Source organism: Euphorbia lathyris, chromosome 6, assembly GCF_963576675.1.
Source record: "Euphorbia lathyris chromosome 6, ddEupLath1.1, whole genome shotgun sequence".
Lineage (NCBI taxonomy): Eukaryota > Viridiplantae > Streptophyta > Magnoliopsida > Malpighiales > Euphorbiaceae > Euphorbia > Euphorbia lathyris.
In genome coordinates, this window is record NC_088915.1 from 90,900,074 (window position 1) to 90,917,899 (window position 17,826).

At 34.8% G+C, this 17,826-nt stretch overlaps 1 long non-coding RNA gene across 6 annotated transcripts; it reads right to left on the minus strand.

Moving 5' to 3' along the window:
• Positions 1-9,965: 9,965 nt before the first annotated feature.
• LOC136231862 (uncharacterized) lies at positions 9,966-13,192 on the minus strand. 6 transcript variants are annotated; one of them, XR_010690136.1, is made up of 5 exons: positions 13,014-13,192; positions 12,848-12,933; positions 12,093-12,179; positions 11,788-11,857; positions 9,966-10,703 (listed from the first exon to the last, which is right to left on the minus strand). It is a non-coding gene; the product is annotated as an uncharacterized lncRNA (long non-coding RNA). The 6 variants fall into 6 exon arrangements; XR_010690133.1 differs by having other exon boundaries at positions 9,966-11,857; XR_010690135.1 differs by having other exon boundaries at positions 11,788-12,179.
• Positions 13,193-17,826: the final 4,634 nt, after the last annotated feature.

Here is a 17,826-nt window from a genome sequence, read left to right on the forward strand (position 1 = left end):
TTCAGCTGGACAAAAGGGGTGGAAAATGTACAATACAATTACACAGCAATTGTGTACCTCAAGAGATGTCAAATTTCTTGAAAATGTTTTTCCCTATGCAACTAACCAACACAATTTGCAGGAAGTTACTAATTCTCATAATGGCAATGAAGATTTTAATACAATTTTCAGGTCAATTCCACCGGATGATGAGGAAGTTGAAGTCCTTACTGCAGATAATCATTTGACAGACACATCTCCTATTGGTGATTCAACTTTGCCTGTAGAAACAACAGTTGATGCTTTTGCACCCCTGTTACCTTCAATTGCAGGCAACAGACCTCATAGACAGCATACCAAACCTGGATGGATGAGAGACTTCGTGATTAATCAGATTTCTCATGAAGGAAGCAATTCCCTTTTGTACAGTCAAGAGCATACAGCTTATATGGCAGAATTAAATAAAGAATATGAAGCCAAAGGAAATCCTAAATGGGAGAAAGCTATGTATGAAGAAATTGAAGCCTTGGAAAGGAACAAAACTTAGAAGCTAGTGCCTCTACCTTCAAGAAAGACAACTATCACTTCCAGATGGATTTTCAAAGTGAAATATGCTCCTGATGGAACTGTTTCTAGGTATAAAGCCAGACTTGAGGCTCGTAGTTATAATCAAACATATGGAGTGGATTATCATGATAGTTACTCTCCTGTTACTAAAGTAACCACAGTGAGAGTTTTTCTTGCAGTTGCTACCGCCAACAATTGGCCAATCCAGCAGATAGACATTAATAATGCTTATTTGTATGGATCAATTGAGGAGGAATTATACATGGAAGCACCGGCAGGATATGATAGTCAGGGCATGGTTTGCAAACTGGAAAAGTCCTTATATGGACTTAAGCAGGCAGGGAGGCAATGGAATAAGGCTTTCACAAACAAGTTGATTCAACTGGGATATGTGAAATCCATTCATGATTATTTTTTATTCACTAAACGAAAGAAGGGGAAAGAGACATATATAGAATTGCTCGGATGAGAGATAGGAAGACGCGAGATCTCGGAAAAGTTAAATGTGTGAAGGATGTGGACCAGAAAGTCCTAGTTGGAGATAAGGATATCAAGGAACGATGGAGGTCCTATTTTGATGACTTATTTAATGGAGATCGCCAACAAGATGTTGGAGATATAAGTATCCATCACGATATGATAAATCATGAATGCCTGCGGAGAATTCAAAAGGGTGAAGTCAAAATGGCATTAAGTAAGATGAAGTTGAAGAAAGCAGTAGGACCTGATGGCATCCCTATTGAGATTTGGAGATGTTTGGGAGAAAGAGGAATCGAATGGTTGACGACGTTCTTCAACAAAATTTGGAGAAACAATAAGATGCCATCAGAATGGAGGAAAAGTACCTTAATCCCTTTGTATAAGAACAAAGGCGATGTCCAAGATTGTGCCAACTATCGGGGAATCAAATTAATGAGTCACACTATGAAACTTTGGGAGCGAGTGATTGAACAAAGGCTAAGGAGGACGATGAAGATCTCGGAAAACCAGTTTGGCTTTATGCCGGGAAGATCAACTATGGAAGCCATCCATCTAATGAGACAATTAATGGAGCACTATCGAAATAAGAAGAAAGACTTGCATATGGTTTTCATTGACTTGGAGAAAGCATATGATAAGGTACCAAGGGAAGTACTTTGGTGGGCCTTGATAAGGAAAGACATTTCGTGGAAATATATTGACATCATAAAGGACATGTATGAGGGAGTATGCACGAGTGTACGTACTAGTGTTGGGAAAACTGAAGAGTTTCCTATTACGATTGGAGTGCATCAAGGTTCCGCACTAAGCCCATTTCTTTTTGCCATCGTTATGGATGAACTAACAAGTTCACTTCAAGATGGTATACCATGATGCATGCTGTTTGCAGATGATATTGTGTTGGTTGATGAGACGAAAGAAGGAGTGGAGATGAAGTTGGAACTATGGAGGCAAACTCTAGAATCTAGAGGCTTTAAGTTGAGTCGAAGTAAGACAGAATATTTGGAGTGTAAGTTTAGCGGCCGTAGGAGTAGGGAGGCAGGGACAATCACCCTAGATGGGAGAGTTGTTCAGGCCTCGGATTGCTTCCGGTATTTAGGATCTATTATCCAAACGGATGGAGAAGTAGATGGAGATGTTGCCCATAGGATTAAAGCTGGTTGGTCGAAGTGGAAGAGTGCTACGGGTTTCCTTTGTGATCCCGGCATGCCTAATAGATTGAAGGGAAAATTCTACCGGAAGGCAATTAGACCAGCATTGTTATATGGTACGGAGTGTTGGGCAGTGAAACACTGCCACATCCATAAGATGTCGGTGGCGGAGATGCGTATGTTGAGATGGATGTGTGGTCACACGAGAAAGGACCGGGTGCGTAATGAAATAATTAGGACAAAAGTAGGGGTTACATCTATTGAGAATAAAATGAGAGAAAACCGACTAAGGTGGTTTGGCCATGTGAGACGTAGAGCGCTTGATGCGCCGGTTAGGAGAACCGAAGAGTGGCAAAGGGATGTAGTGGTGAGGGGTAGGGGAAGACCTAAGCAAACTTGGAGGAGGGTGATCGAGAGTGATATGAGTTTATTGGGAATTGAGGAAAATATGGTAGTGGATAGGACGGAGTGGAGGGAGCGAATCTGTGTCGCTGACACGACTTGATTTTCACGGTTTTATATGATGGTTCATGTTAGCCGACCCCGAATCATTTCGGGACTAAGGCTTTGTTGTTGTTGTTGTTGTAAACGAACAACAGATGGTCATTTCCTTGCATTAATAGTATATGTTGATGATGTACTCATAACTGGTACATCAATGAAATTGATTACAGAAACTAAAAGAGCTTTGGATGAGTCATTCACTATAAATGATATGGGAGAATCCAAATATTTTTTGGGTATAGAACTGGCAAGATCAGATAAAGGTTTGCTTATTTCTCAATCAAAGTATATCAGGGATTTGATAAAGGATGCTGGATTGACAGAAGCTCATAGTGTAACCAGTCCTTTTGCATCAGGTGTTAAACTTGATGACGAAGGTTCTCCACTGTACACCGAACCAGAGAGATATAGAAGAATGGTTGACAGGTTGCTCTACCTTGGATTCACAAGGCCTGATATTTCTTTTGTTACACAACAATTGAGTCAGTATATGAGCAATCCAACAGTAATACATATGGAGACAGCAATACATGTGGTTAAATACTTGAAGAATTCAATTAATGTTGGTTTGTTCTATAGTGTGACAGCGGATTTGCGAAACATGGAGGCATACTGTGACTCAGATTGGGGCAGGTGCAAAATCACTCGTAAGTCAGTAACAAGATACTGTGTTTTTATAGGGAAAAATTTGGTGTCTTGGAAGTCCAAAAAGCAAGGAACAGTCAGCAAAAGCTCTGCTGAAGCAGAGTACAGGGCTATGTCCACGACATCTTGCGAGCTTAAATGGTTGTCATACTTATTATCAGAATTCAGGTATCAACCACAGTTGCCTATTCACTTATATTGTGATAACCAAGCGGCCATTCACATAGCAGCTAATCCAGTATTTCATGAACAAATGAAACATGTTGAAATTGATTGTCATATAGTCAGACAACATATGGAATCAGAGTTTATTAGTACTCCTTATGTGAGTTCTTCTCAACAAGTTGCTGATTTACTGACAAAGCCTTTGACAGGACCTCAGATGGCCACAGCTTTGCATAAGATGCAATTGTACACTTATGCAGATCATGGTTGTGCAAGTTGAAATTCAGAGTATCTCAACTTGAGGGGAGGCTGTTAGAATACATATATATATCATTGTCTATATTGGTGTTATATAGACAGAGGTTGTTTATATTGGTGTTATATAGACAGAGGTTGTCTATATTGGTGTTATATAGGCAGTGGTTGTCTATATTGGTGTTATATCGACAAGGGTATTAGAGTCTTTAGACATAGAAAGTAAACTTTCGTATTCCGTATTAATTGTAATTGTTTGTATATAAATACTGTAATCATCTCTGATTCAGATATACAAAAATATCTTTCTCTTCATCTCTTTTCAATTTCAGTTAGGTTAATAGTTATCTATACTGTGACTATCATCGGTTTTCAAAAGTGGAGGAGCAAGCGAACCAAATAACTTTAAGTCTAAATGGGGAGTTATTTTCTCAATCAACCTAGGGATCGTTTGGTTCGCGGAATAGAGGGGGAATAGAATAGTTATTCCTAAAAAGTAGTTATTCCCACCTTTGGTTCAATGTTTTTGATGGAATAGTTATTCCATAGAATCTCTATTCCTTGTTTTTATGGAATAGATATTTTTCAATTTATTCAAAGAATAGCATATTCCTAATATTGTATTTTTATAATTTACAAAATTATCCTCTATTAAATCATCAATCCTCTCTCTAGTCAATTTCTCAAATCCTGTATACTTTGGTAAATCCATGATTTGTATCATAAAAAAACGTGAAAAATAGAAAAATGAGACAAACGTTAAAAAATGTAAAAATACGAAAAATTAAGGTTGATTCATTTAATACTAATTGATAATTCACGAAACGCAAACAATTATGTATATTTTTTTTACTCTTATTGACAAAATGCAACCACGTTATTGTTTAAAGTTAGAAACACAATTTATTTTATTCTTTACACATTGCATATAGAAATTAGACAAACTAAAAACACTTATTATTATTATTATTATTATTATTATTTTATTTCTAAGTTACTAGCCCCCTCACAAACTCAAGGAACAGGGCCATTTTTTCCTCTATGTCTCTGACGGAACCAACACCCAATTAACCATGATAAGGGCCTTCAAGAGCTCGACCACTGACATGCGCCGAAGAATCAGTGCGTGAACGCTTGGAAGGAGGCTCATTATCAGCTCCATCCTCCATGTCGACCACTATAATATCATCTCTCTTAACCTCAAGATCAGTAGACACCTCCCCTTCCCTCAACTTGTCGCCCGCAAAATCTCTCATAACGTCTCCCCTCGCCTTGTGGGATGTCGATCGCAAAGGCGTCACGATTGGCCCAGCCTTAGTAGGCCTAGTTCCTTCAGCTCCTTCCTCACCAAAGCCGGTTCTGCCTAACAACTCGTCACTTTCGAAGAAGAATAGAAATCAAATCAAATCAAGGATTCAATTAAATCATGCAATACGAATAAGAACAAAATAGAAATAAATTACTTGAAATAGATGAAAAAGATGAAGCACAGAATGATCTCATAATTCCATTGTTCAAAGATCTAAATCCTCTAGCTAGAAGTTGGAATTTAGTTCACCTTGGAAGAGAGAATAAAACGCCAAAGATGAAGAAGCTTGAAGAAGAATGATGTTGCTGGCAGAAAAAGATGATGATGAAAGATCCTGATCCCTCATTGCCAAGATCACCGATCAATGACTCCAGGTCATGAGGGAACTTGATGTGGTCCAGGTCCGTAGACCAAATAGGGGCACCATCTTCAGCCATACCTGCAAATGCATCACGAATAACAAATTAGATGCCTACAACATTGTGTCCACCTCATCCTCCTCCCTCAGAATCCACAAAACTAACCTGATCGAGGAGCATACTCTGCTATCGTAACTTGAATAGCCTCCAAATCGGTGAAGTCTTGCTGTGATAAGCCATGTCCTACCAAGAACTTTTGAAGACACCCTTTCTTTCGACCCTTTGAACGAGTTGACTTCTAATTTGAATACATGAACCATCCTTTCGGCATATACGCATAAAAAAGTTTCTTGACCTCAAGCTTAGGCACATGAGGGATACATTTATCCAAAACACTAACTGCTCCACTTTTTAAATCGGTGATAGTCACGGAATATGCATGTGTAGAGTTAAAAATGGCTGGATCATTTGTAGGGTGGTTCACTGAAAGAATAACTCATATAGATAAACTCATATCTGTACACAAAAACGAAGGTAACAAATTAAAATATTAAGAAAATAGAGTTATCTATACCGTGACTATCACCGGTTTTCAAAAGCGGAGTAGCAAGCGAACGAAAAAACTTTAGGTCTTTTGGGAGTTCCCCGTATTGTCTCCAATACACTGACTCATATTGAAATATAATCCAAATTGCCTAACTGTTTAAAAAAATGAAATGGAAAGAGTTATTTTTATGCTTATATTCATTTATTTTACAAACTAACCCTCTTACTATCTAATTATCATAAATAAGACCCAAAACAAAAATAAAAAATCAATTTCACCATCTATTTTCTCTCTTCCTCTTCATTCTTCTCCTTTAATCCATTTCTTCTAATCAAACTCACAATCTCTCTTTCTTTGTTCCTTCATGCTTTCTTTAGGTTCTTTCTGTCCTTCATTTCTCTTTGTCGTCAAATTACCCTAATTTGTCTCGGTCACCAATTTTACTTCCCTATAAAAATTTATTATTTCAGATCTCTTTGCTTCAATTCTCTCAAATTTCATTAGATTTGTGCATTGTCTTGTGGTTTTAGCTGAATTGGACTCCATTTCTGTTCTGAAGAATCTTCATCCTCGGATTCTGATAATCCTCTTCATTTTCACGGAAAAAATCTTCCCTCCTCAGATTCTCAATCAAACTTTCCATTGAAATAAAGTAATGTTTACAAACACAAGATCTGCAAATTGGACAGGTAAAATGAGTCTGAAACCAAGTATTAATCTCTGTTCACATTCACTCGATTCTTCCTGGTCTGTCTTCTTGTTTTTAAATTGCGAAATCAGAAGAGCTTCCATAACAGAATTGAACTAGATACTAAAAATAATTAAACCAAAGTAAAGTATTTGATTACTATTATCAATTTTGGAATGAACAATGGTTCTTGTGATTTGGTAAATGTAGTCTTAGTTTTTTTTTTTTTTTTGTGTGGCTTAATGTATATTTACATTCAATAATTTTTACCTGTTGACTCTTAGAAGTTTATCACAAATTTATAGTTGGCTTTAAAAACTTACTGCATACTTATAGTTGGCTTTAAAAACTCACTACATACTTATACTGAACACCTCAAAACGACCCTTGCGGCCTCAAAATAAATCATTCGAAGAGTTAATGATATTTTAATAAACTTAAATTCTTGAAAATTTTGCGGTCATTTAGATGTTGTTTGGTTAGGAGAGAGAGAATAAATTTTTAGAAAGAGAAAGCTCCAAAAAATGTGATTTCGGAAAATAAGTGGCTTCATGGTAAATGTCATTCTGAACAACTTTAGTTCTAGAATATTTTTATTTTGAGATTGCTAACGGTCATTTTGAGGAGTTAGTTAAGATTAAGTGACCACCAATGTTAAAAAAGTATAAAGTTTAGTGGCTATATTGTTAAGAATTGAAGTTCAGTTATCATAGTATTAAAATGGGTAAAGTTCAGTGGTCATGAGTTTAATTTACCCAATGTTTTTTTGAACTTATATTTGTTTTGTTGTTGGAATTTTATCTTTTAATTGTTATATGAGAGGGGGAATCCGTTTTTAAAACCAAGTTAATAATACACTCCTTGTATTAAGCCGAGAATAAATTAATACTTAAGCCCCGTTTGTTTGGGGGAAAATATTCTGTAGGAAAATATTTTTTCAATTTTTCAGTGTTTGTTTGGACAGGAAAATAAGTCAACGGAAAATAAATGGCAAGTCAATGGGAAATGAAAGAAGAAATAAATGTTTTACCCTTTTTTCAAAAGGGTAAAACATTTTCCCCAAAACATACGAGTTTAGAGAAAAATGGGAAAAACGTTAAAAAATGTAAAAATACAAAAATATGAAACACGAAAAAACATGAATAATGTGAAAACGTTACAAAACACGAGAATATGAAAAAAAACTCGCAAAAACATGAAAAGGTGAACAAACGTGAAAAACACAAAAACGCAAAAAAAAAAAAAACAAACACTTGAAAAAGCACAAAACATGAACAACGCGAAAAAGTGAAATAACGCGAATTATACAAAAACGTGAAAATATAAAAACACGAAAACGTGAAAAAATGCTAAAACACAAAAACGTGACAATAAGTGAAAAACGCGATAAATATGCAAAAACGAAAAATGCAAATAAAACACGAAAACGTAAGAAACACAAACATGAAAACGTGAATAACACGAAAAAGTAACTAAGTAAGAAAAATAAAAAACATGAAAAAGGGAAAAATCGAAAAACTGAAAAACTAATCGTGAAGACACGAAAAAATGCAAAAAAAAACACAATAACGTAAATAGCACGAGAAAACATACAAAAAATGCCAAAAATGTGAAAAAACGTTTTTTCGTGTTTTTAACATTACTTTTTTTTAACATTTTTGTGTTTTTCTTTTTTTCGATGTTTTTAATATTTTTTCACTTTTCGTGTTTTTAACAAATTTTCACATTTTTTTTTGTGTTTTTTCACGTTTTTAGTGGTTGGAAAATATTTTTCAGTGTTGTAGCCGAACACCGAAAAATATTTTCCAGTGTTGTTACCAAACACAGAAAAATATTTTATAATCCTGCACAATATTTTCCATGCATAAAAATTTACGGAACACAATATTTTCCCCCAAACAAACGAGGCCTTAAAATCTGCGAGTGAAGTTGAATCAAATTGATGCTTTATTTTATCATTCCAATTTGTTTCATGTATTTATATCTCGTTTCATATTCATTGCTTAGAGTATGTTGATTATGAGAAACCTTTTTAGCAGATGGTGAGATTGATGGAAATGTGGTGCGATTAAAGTTACAAGGAGCTGGGGCGTGTGGCTCTTGTCTAAGTTCTGTTACGACCTATGAAGCACCGATACTTCTCGGAGGTTAACGTACGCGTATTCGATCCTCCGAGTATGGGGACATGGTGGGATACGTACGTGACATGTTTGGGAAGTATTCTCCAAGACGTTATAAAACGGAAGGGCTTCACAATAGGGGGCTGGTCGTTGGCTTAAAATTGATAAGAATCGGGGAATGTTTCGATTTATGTTTAGGTAAATGGCAAACGAAAGCCTCTTGAAGCCGTATTCTCTAGTCAACTTTATAAAGAGCTCGATCAAGCCTATAGCCACCCAAATTCTCGGGGAAGATCCACAAAAGACTACACATGCATCACCCACTCAGCAATCAATGTCTTCGAGGCTCGTTTGAGATTCGGTCGGTGGAAGCTGAATCATAATTGGGAGACTCAGAGGCTATCCATACAAGATGGTTTTGATTTATGTCCATTTGGGGATGCAATTTTCGATTTTCTTGGGGCAAGATACGAAAAATATGATATTCCCAAAAATCTGATAGGAGTTACCAACGCTGGTAAATATCCATATAGGTCTCTAGGTGTGTTAGAACCGTATGAATTGGCTCACAAGGTATGTATAGATTTTTTTAAAATTGAATAAAAATTAGTTGTTCAATATTGTTTCTGAATTCTTTCGAAAAGAATAAGCTGTTTCAATGGATTTATGATTATGATTAGCTAAATTAAGATTATGTTTTTATAGGAATGAGTTACACATAGGTTGACGGATGTTCGTATGATTTCATTTGAAAATTATGAAAAGCTCGTTGAAGATTAATTAGAATATTTGTGTGTAGAGTTAAAGAGGCATGAACCATTTGTAGGGTGGTTCACTCAAAGAAAAACTCATATAGATAAACCGTCTCTGTACATAAAAATCGATGTCACAAATTAAGACATGGAGCAAGGAGAGTTATCCATACCGTGATTATCACCAGTTTCAAAAAGTGGAGGAGCAAAGCAACCAAAATCCTTAAAGGCTATTTGAAGTTTCTTGATAGTAACGGTCCAAATTGGAGAAGGTTTGGATTCAGCTGATTCAATACAATGACTGATATTGAAGTGTCAATCCTGTAAATGATTGATTGTGGTTATCAGTATTGTTAGAAGCTAAATACAATTAGAGGTTATAATTATTGTTTTGAAGCTTTTACATCAAGTTTTGTTATGCTGAAGCCTCTTGGAACCGAATTCTCCAATCAACTTTACAAAGAGCTCGATCAAGCCTTTTGGCCACCCAAATTCTCGAGGAAGATCTACGAAACAAGCTGAAAGGGGGACTAGAGAAATCCAAATCGATAAAACCCATTGTATTGATCCAATTTGAAAAAAGAGCACATTTAAAGAACATTCATCACACCACCGCGCTTCTCGTCCAAAACTTAATGCAAGTAAAATCCCCTACAATCAACAAAGGGATCGAGATAGTCCCTTTAACTTGGCCGATATCTTTTATTAACTAATTTAAAAATAAATAGTCTGTAATAATATTTTTACTTTAATATAGATAAATATAAAATCATATAACTAATAATAATAAAAAAAATTAATGTAAAAACTTCAAAACAATAATAACTAGTACGCAACACTCGCATTGCTTCGTGGATTTAAAGCCATGTTAGAAAAAAGAAGCAAAACAGAATTGCAATTTTAATCTTTTTTTTTTCCAGATTTGGGAGTCTTGTGATATTATATACCATCAACTACAAAACTTTAAAATTTTTAGCATCAAAATTTCTCCAAGGATCAAATTTTTAGCATCAAAACTTTAAAACACCAATAAAATGTTCTTCGATTAGGCGCCTTAGAGCAGGTGGTAGATCCATCAACAGGTGGTTTCTCCAAGGATCAGTGAGCGCCTCTCTAGCCAGACAGCTAAGCATTTATTTGCCTCCCTCCCATAAATATGATTGAACCTGATCGCCCGTTAAACTATATTCAAGCAATACAAATTAAAAAAAAAAAAGTATAATTACAAAAATTGAAACTGAAAAGGTTAGTAATTGTTCTATATGTTTAACCAAATAATGATTTTCCGATATGCCAAAAAATAAGGAATTCCTTATTCCTGCATTTTTGTACACCATGTTTTATGTTCACAGTTCAATACCTAAAGTATAATTAGACTAACTGAAACTGAAAATATTAGTAGTTAGTCTATATGTTTAACCAAATAATGATTTTCCTATATGCATTAGGGATAGGAGAAGATAACTTTTTTTTACCAAAAAAATAAGGAATTCCAGATTCCCACATTTTTATACAACACATTTTATCTTCGCAGTTCAATAGCTTTTGCATCTCTTAACACTCCATACCACCAAATACCTTGAAACATTTTTATGTTTGTTTTTTAAGATTTTTATGTTATTAATTGAATTTATTTTACTTCAAGAGGCATGTGGAATTCTTATGTTGTGTCTTCTGCAGTATAATTTATAGCTACCATAGAAACTCAATTTACTCAGACATGATTAATCTAATAGACACCATTGTTTTCCAAGTTTCAACTTCCATATATCTTAACATATATCACAACACTCAATTACCTTAACAATCTTGTAAGACTGGGTAGGAGACCTCATATAGTTTGTCTATAATAATCCAAAAAAGTAACAGGCAAAACAAAATTAGAATTACCATTACAAACAAATAATGACATTTTCTAGTGTAAAAAATGAAAAATGGCTCATCAGAGACTGATTTGTCAAGCAATGACACTCTAACTGCATGTCTTCTTTAAACTTGAACCCCAATGTTATGAACTTTAAAACCAGAAAGTTATTACAGTCTTCCTATGTGAACAGTTTATTTATGGGAAATCATAAAACTAAATTTAATGTATCTCAATCTTATCAAGACATTGATAAATGAGAAGGCAACAAAATAACAATGATGAAAGGGATCAATGGCAATTCTAAATTTAATGTATCACATAACATGCTTTTTTAGCTAGTTTCAATTTTGTTTGACAATTGCAATTTCATATAAACACTACCCATAGTCAAACATTCACCTTACAATTGCAGTATGGAGATCATTTGGTGGACTTCTTTTTATTTTAATGGCTAATTTCTCCAATCAGCCTAATCAAATGTGAAAAAGGGAAATTGAAAAGAGAAGCAACAAAAGATTAAAAAGAAAAATTGAAAAACTACCAAATCTTACCTATAGATGATTTTTAGGGAAATTGGAATCATAACCATCTAAATTCTCATCCAAACTTAGATTAGATAAACAACACATTGGAATTTGTTTTGGGAAACATTAGCAATCATCTCTCCCATTAGAATGGATAAGGATAAAGTATAATAATGTTACCTCATAGTTGGACTTCTAATTATTTTTGTGACTCAATAGCAAAAACCCCAAGTTAATAAGGAATTTTCTCCCATTTTTCTCCATAGTCTGCAGCACAAAAGAAAAAAGGCATTAATTTACGGTTCTAATTTATGAAACTATACGGATCATAATAGCTGATATAAAAGTTGGGGCATAAAAAACCCAAAAGCACTGAATAACTAAATGCTAATAATAAGGCCAATATTCAAATAAGTAATACAGGAAATGCTCACTGCAATTTACCAATTGTAGAAAATTGATCAATTTCAAATTCATCCAATAGGAACTCTAATATATGACAACATAAAGCCATTTTCTACATTTAGGTCACCATGTTGCAAAAATAAAGCTCAAAGACATCAATTTAAGGATCAAATTTATTGTTCCTCATTTCAATACTCTGATGCATTGCACCTCCATCACCAATGTACATCATATAATAGAACCAAACAATCAGCATCAAATAAGAAGGATTATAAATTAAAGCATATCAATCTTACGCTACCAAAAGTGAAAATCACGGCTATGATGATAAAAAAAAAAAAAAAAAAGTTCAAAATTAAATCTTAGATGGTTACAATTTCTGATCCTAATAAGCAGATAAAAAATGCTTGCATGTTCTTTTGGTTGCAACAGAGTAAGTTAATTATACTGAGGACTTCATTAATTTCATCACCGAATTAATTAAGTGTAGATACAACAAAAAGGAAGAAAGAAACACAAATACGACTTACTTTCATAACCCGTTGAGCTCTTTCCACAGCTTTTAACCCACTTGAACAAAATAACAGTCACATATTAAAACCGGAATATCACCAACCTAGAGACCAAACAAAACTTTTCTTTAGATTTATGTACATCGTAACAAAATAGATGAAAAAACCCATTAGAAAACCTTACCAAAACAGTCGGAAGAAAAGAGGGAAATGATGAATAACTCATGTTGTCTTTAGATTTGCACGACCCCGGTGAAGAGAATTGGAAAACTGGTTGAATCGCCGGCTAGAGAAGGAAGAGAGTCTGAAATAATGAAGAGAGATAACACAAAAGCAGGAGAAAGAGAGAGAACGAAGAAGCACGATGACGTTGATTGTCTAGAAGCCACAACCATTTTTCTCCAGACTACGTCGTTTTGAGAAAGTTTGGGTCGTAATTATTCTAAAAATATAAGGACATAATTGACAACCAAAAGTTTTGAAATTGAAATCAAAATTGATTTCAATGACACTGTTCATTTTTCCCGTCCTCTTTTAATTCTATAGAATAATAAGCTTTAATTGTATTTAGCTTCAGAAAGTACTGATCACCATAGTCGATTACATGATTGACACTTCCATACGAGTTAGTGTATTGAAGGCAATACGATTTAACTCGAATCTTTCCTAATTAGGAACTCTCAATTGCCTTTCAATTTTTTTATTCGCTTGCTCTACTTTTTAAAACCCGTGATAGTCACGGTTTGGATAACTCTCTTTCTTTCATGTCTTAATTTGTGACATTGATTTCTGTGTATAGAGAGAGGTTTATCTTTATGAGTTGTTCTTTGAGTTAACCATCATGCAAATGTTTCATTCCTCCTTAACTCTACACTCAAAATTCCAATTCCTCTTCAGTGAGCTTTTCATTATTTTTATCTATAATCTTGCGAACATCGGTCAACTTGTGTGTAACCCATTCCTATAAAAACAAAACATTATTTAACTAATCATAATCATAAATCCCTTGAACCATCTTATTCTTTTGAAAAGAATTCAGAAATAACATTGAATAACCAATTTTCATTCACTTAAAAAAACATGTTGTACACATACATTGTGAGCCAATTCACACGGTTCTGGCGCATATGGAGACCTATACTGATATTCGGCAGCAGTGGCGACTCCTATCATATCTTGGGGAATATCATATCCCTATACATTGCATTAAGAAAATCGAAAATTGTATCTCGAAACGGATACAAATCAATACTACGTTGGATGTATAGCCTTAGAGTTGCCCAATTGAGATTCACCTTCCACCGAGCGAGTTTCAAACAAGCCTTAAATGCGTTGATTGCAGAATGGATGATGGACGTGTAGCTTTCTAAAGAAGAGGAAAAAATAAATCAAAATAAATTTCATCAAATATTAGAAATAAATAGATATAATAAAACGAGATAGAAACCCTATTTCAGAATGAAGGTACGTAAAGTTAATCAACCAAACTTCAAATTATAAAATGAATGAGGTCCCAACTAGCATGCAGAGAGTATATTAATTTCAAGAACTTAACATTTGAACACAGCGTAATGACTTAAATAAACCCCAATCAAAACCTTACCGAGATGATGAATTCACGAGGTCAAAGACGATTCAGAAAATGTAGATGATAATGGAAAAAACAGAGTTGTGTTTAGGGTTTGCATATGTAAGCTCAACAAAGAAGATGAGTGAAAGAATGAGTTTATTCAGAATGACCTTATATATCATTTTCTTTTTTTAAGTGCGCTAAACGAATATCACATTTTTTTTGCTCACCCGTGAAACTAATATTTGTTTGCCGCTTTTTTGGTTTTCAGTTAACAATGACAATCATATATACGTGGTGTCATCTGATGATTATATATCTTTTCAATCAAAATCACGTTTTATTGACACGACAAATGTGTGTCATCGTTACGCCACATGTGATTTGAGCATGTTTACAGTTAAACTTTCAAATGACATAATTTTAATATAATGTTCTAAAAAACAATCAGATGACATGAAAACAAATGTTTATCCTATATCTTGTGTCATCTGAAAGGGAAAGTGACATAGTGTATTGAGTATATGTGATTGATTGTTATCGAGAAAAAGTTAAATTATAAACTAAGGTCCTCTTTTTAATATGTAATAGGCTTAATACATTACCAGCTCCCTGAACTTGTCCAAAATAGTAGATTGGCTCCCTGAACTTTGCAAGTGTCTCACTAGCTCCCTAAACTTGCTTATTTCGTATCACCATCTCCCTAAACTTGCCCATAAAAATATATTAGCTCCTTGAACTTTGTAAGTGTCTCATCAACTCCCTAAACTTGCATATTCTGTAACAACTAAATACAAAAACCATAATACTAACTTTCGATCCTTATCTATTCAATCTCTCAAACCTGCAAAACTAACTCTTATAATAGGTTGAAAGGTAGGAGAAGCGAAAAAATTACCTCTCGAATAGATGAAAACTTATTTTTAGAATTTAGGTTTAATAACTTTTTGTATTTAGTTGTTACAGAATAAGCAAGTTTAGGGAGTTGGTGAGACACTTCTAAAGTTCAGGGAGCTAATATACTTTTATGGACAAGTTTAGGGAGCTGGTGATACGAAATAAGCAAGTTTAGGGAGCTGGTGAGACACTTGTAAAGTTTAGGGAGCCAATCTACTATTTTGGACAAGTTCAGGGAGCTGGTGATGTATTAGGCCTATTAACTGAATCTTTTAAAAGGATTTATTAGTAATTATAGTATTATTGAGAGAAAAATCCCATATTATAACTATAATATTACATTTGCCATTTCAATTTTAAAATATGAAATTCTATCCAATTTAGCCAAAAATATTTCAATCCAAAGAGCAAAGTCAATAAATATATATAGACCTAATACATCATTAGCTTTCTGAACTTGTCCAAAATAGTAGATTGACTCCCTAAACTTTGCAAGGGTCTCATCAGTTCCCTAAACTTGCTTATTTCGTATTACCAGCCCATTAAACTTGTCCATAAAAGTAGATTAGCTCCCTGAACTTTGCAAGTGTCTCACCAACTCCCCAAACTTGCTTATTCCGTAACAACTAAATACAAAAACCATAATACCAACTCTCGATCCTCATCCATTCAATCTCTCAAAGCTGCAACACTAACTCTTATAATAGGTTGGGGGTAAGCGACAAAATTACCTCTTCAATAGATGAAGACGTATTTTTAGAATATAGGTTTAATAAATTTTTGTATTTAGTTGTTACATAACAAGTAAGTTTAGGAAGTTGGTGAGACACTTGCAAATTTCAGGGAGATGATGATACAAAATAAGCAAGTTTAGAGAGCTGGTGACACACTTGCAAAGTTTAGATAACTAATCTACTATTTTGGACAAGTTTAGGGAGATGGTAATGTATTAGACCATATATATTTTCCATTGATCTCGTAAACAAAAATGAAAGTTTTTTTAATGATGCCAAAATTGTTTTTTTTTCTATCTATTATTTTGATCGTTATCTTAAAGGGCAAACGATGGGCAGGTTGTAGCAGGAGCGGGTCACGGGGCCTGATTTCAGAGAATTGGAAATACAGCAGCAGCAACCCCTCAAAGTTGGAGTCGACCAGAGAGTGGTTGGTTAAAATGCAACGTTGACACGTTCCAAGCAGAAGACAGTAGCGGGTGGGGAGGTGTATTTCGAGATGAGGAGGGTCTTTTTATGGCCGGCGCCATGAGGTACATTCAGAGGGTCCACGATGCGAGAATGATTGAAGTTTATGTGTTAAGGGCTAGCATTATGTGGGTTATTGACAACAATATGGAGAGAATGGTATTTGAGACTGATGCTAAGGTAATTGCTGATGGTGTTAGGTCTAATATGTTGGACATCTCGGTATTTGGAGACTTAATTGAGGATTGTAAACATCTTATGCTTAATAAAGCATTTAGAATGGGTTTTGTTCCTCGTCTAGTGAATAGAGCAACTCATCTAGTTGCCAGGAGTGCTCTTTTCTATGCTAGTCATTTCTCTTTTTATAATTTGCCTGAGTAACTTGAACCCTGTAATTTTTGAGAATATTTCTACATCTTCTATATAATCTTATGTTCCTTTTGAAAAAAGATGCACAATATTATTAACTGAACCTTTTAGAAGAATTTATTAGTAATTATAGCATTATTTAGAGAAAAATCTCATATTATAACTATAATATCACATTTGTAATTTGAGTTTTAAAATAAGAAATTCGCTTCATACATACGCAACTCCCTGAACTTGTTCCTTCTTTTCATTTTACCCCCTAGACTTAAGGGATAACCTATTGACCCCCTAAACTTCCAAAAAGCCACCCAATTTACTCATTCTCTTTGATGTGTCGCTTGGATTATTGCAGCTTTGAATTTTGCCATGTCAGCGCCACATCGGAGAGGAGGGGTAAATTGGGTGGTTTTTTAGAAGTTTATGTGGTCAATAGGTTATCTCTTAAGTTTAGGGGGTAAAATGAAAAAAAGGACAAGTTCAGGGGTTTGTGTATGTATTAAGCCTAAGAAATTCTATCCATTTTAGCCAAAAATATTGTGAATTACTATACATGGCCTCCATTTCCCACCCCTAGCCCCGTGAATAGACCGAAATACTCTTCGGCTAAATTTTCAAAAATCCCAAAACCCTTCAAACACCCTAAACTCTATTCGATCAAATCCAGACTAATTTCTCAACCAAACCATCGATCGTGACAGGGGCGGTAAAGGAAAAGCAAAAATGGTACGATTTATGGTTTTATTTTTTCGATTTATGCTTCGTTTTTGAATCTGTGATGAAGTGGGAGAAATTTGCGGAATCGGCCTCGGACGTATGAACATCACGCTCGAACCATAGGTCGGGCGTATGAACATCACGCCGCACCTATGGTGCGAGCGTGATAGCCGCATGCCCGCACCTATGGTGGGACGTGATGTTCATACGCACCACCATAGGTGCTGACGTGATAGCCTCACGCC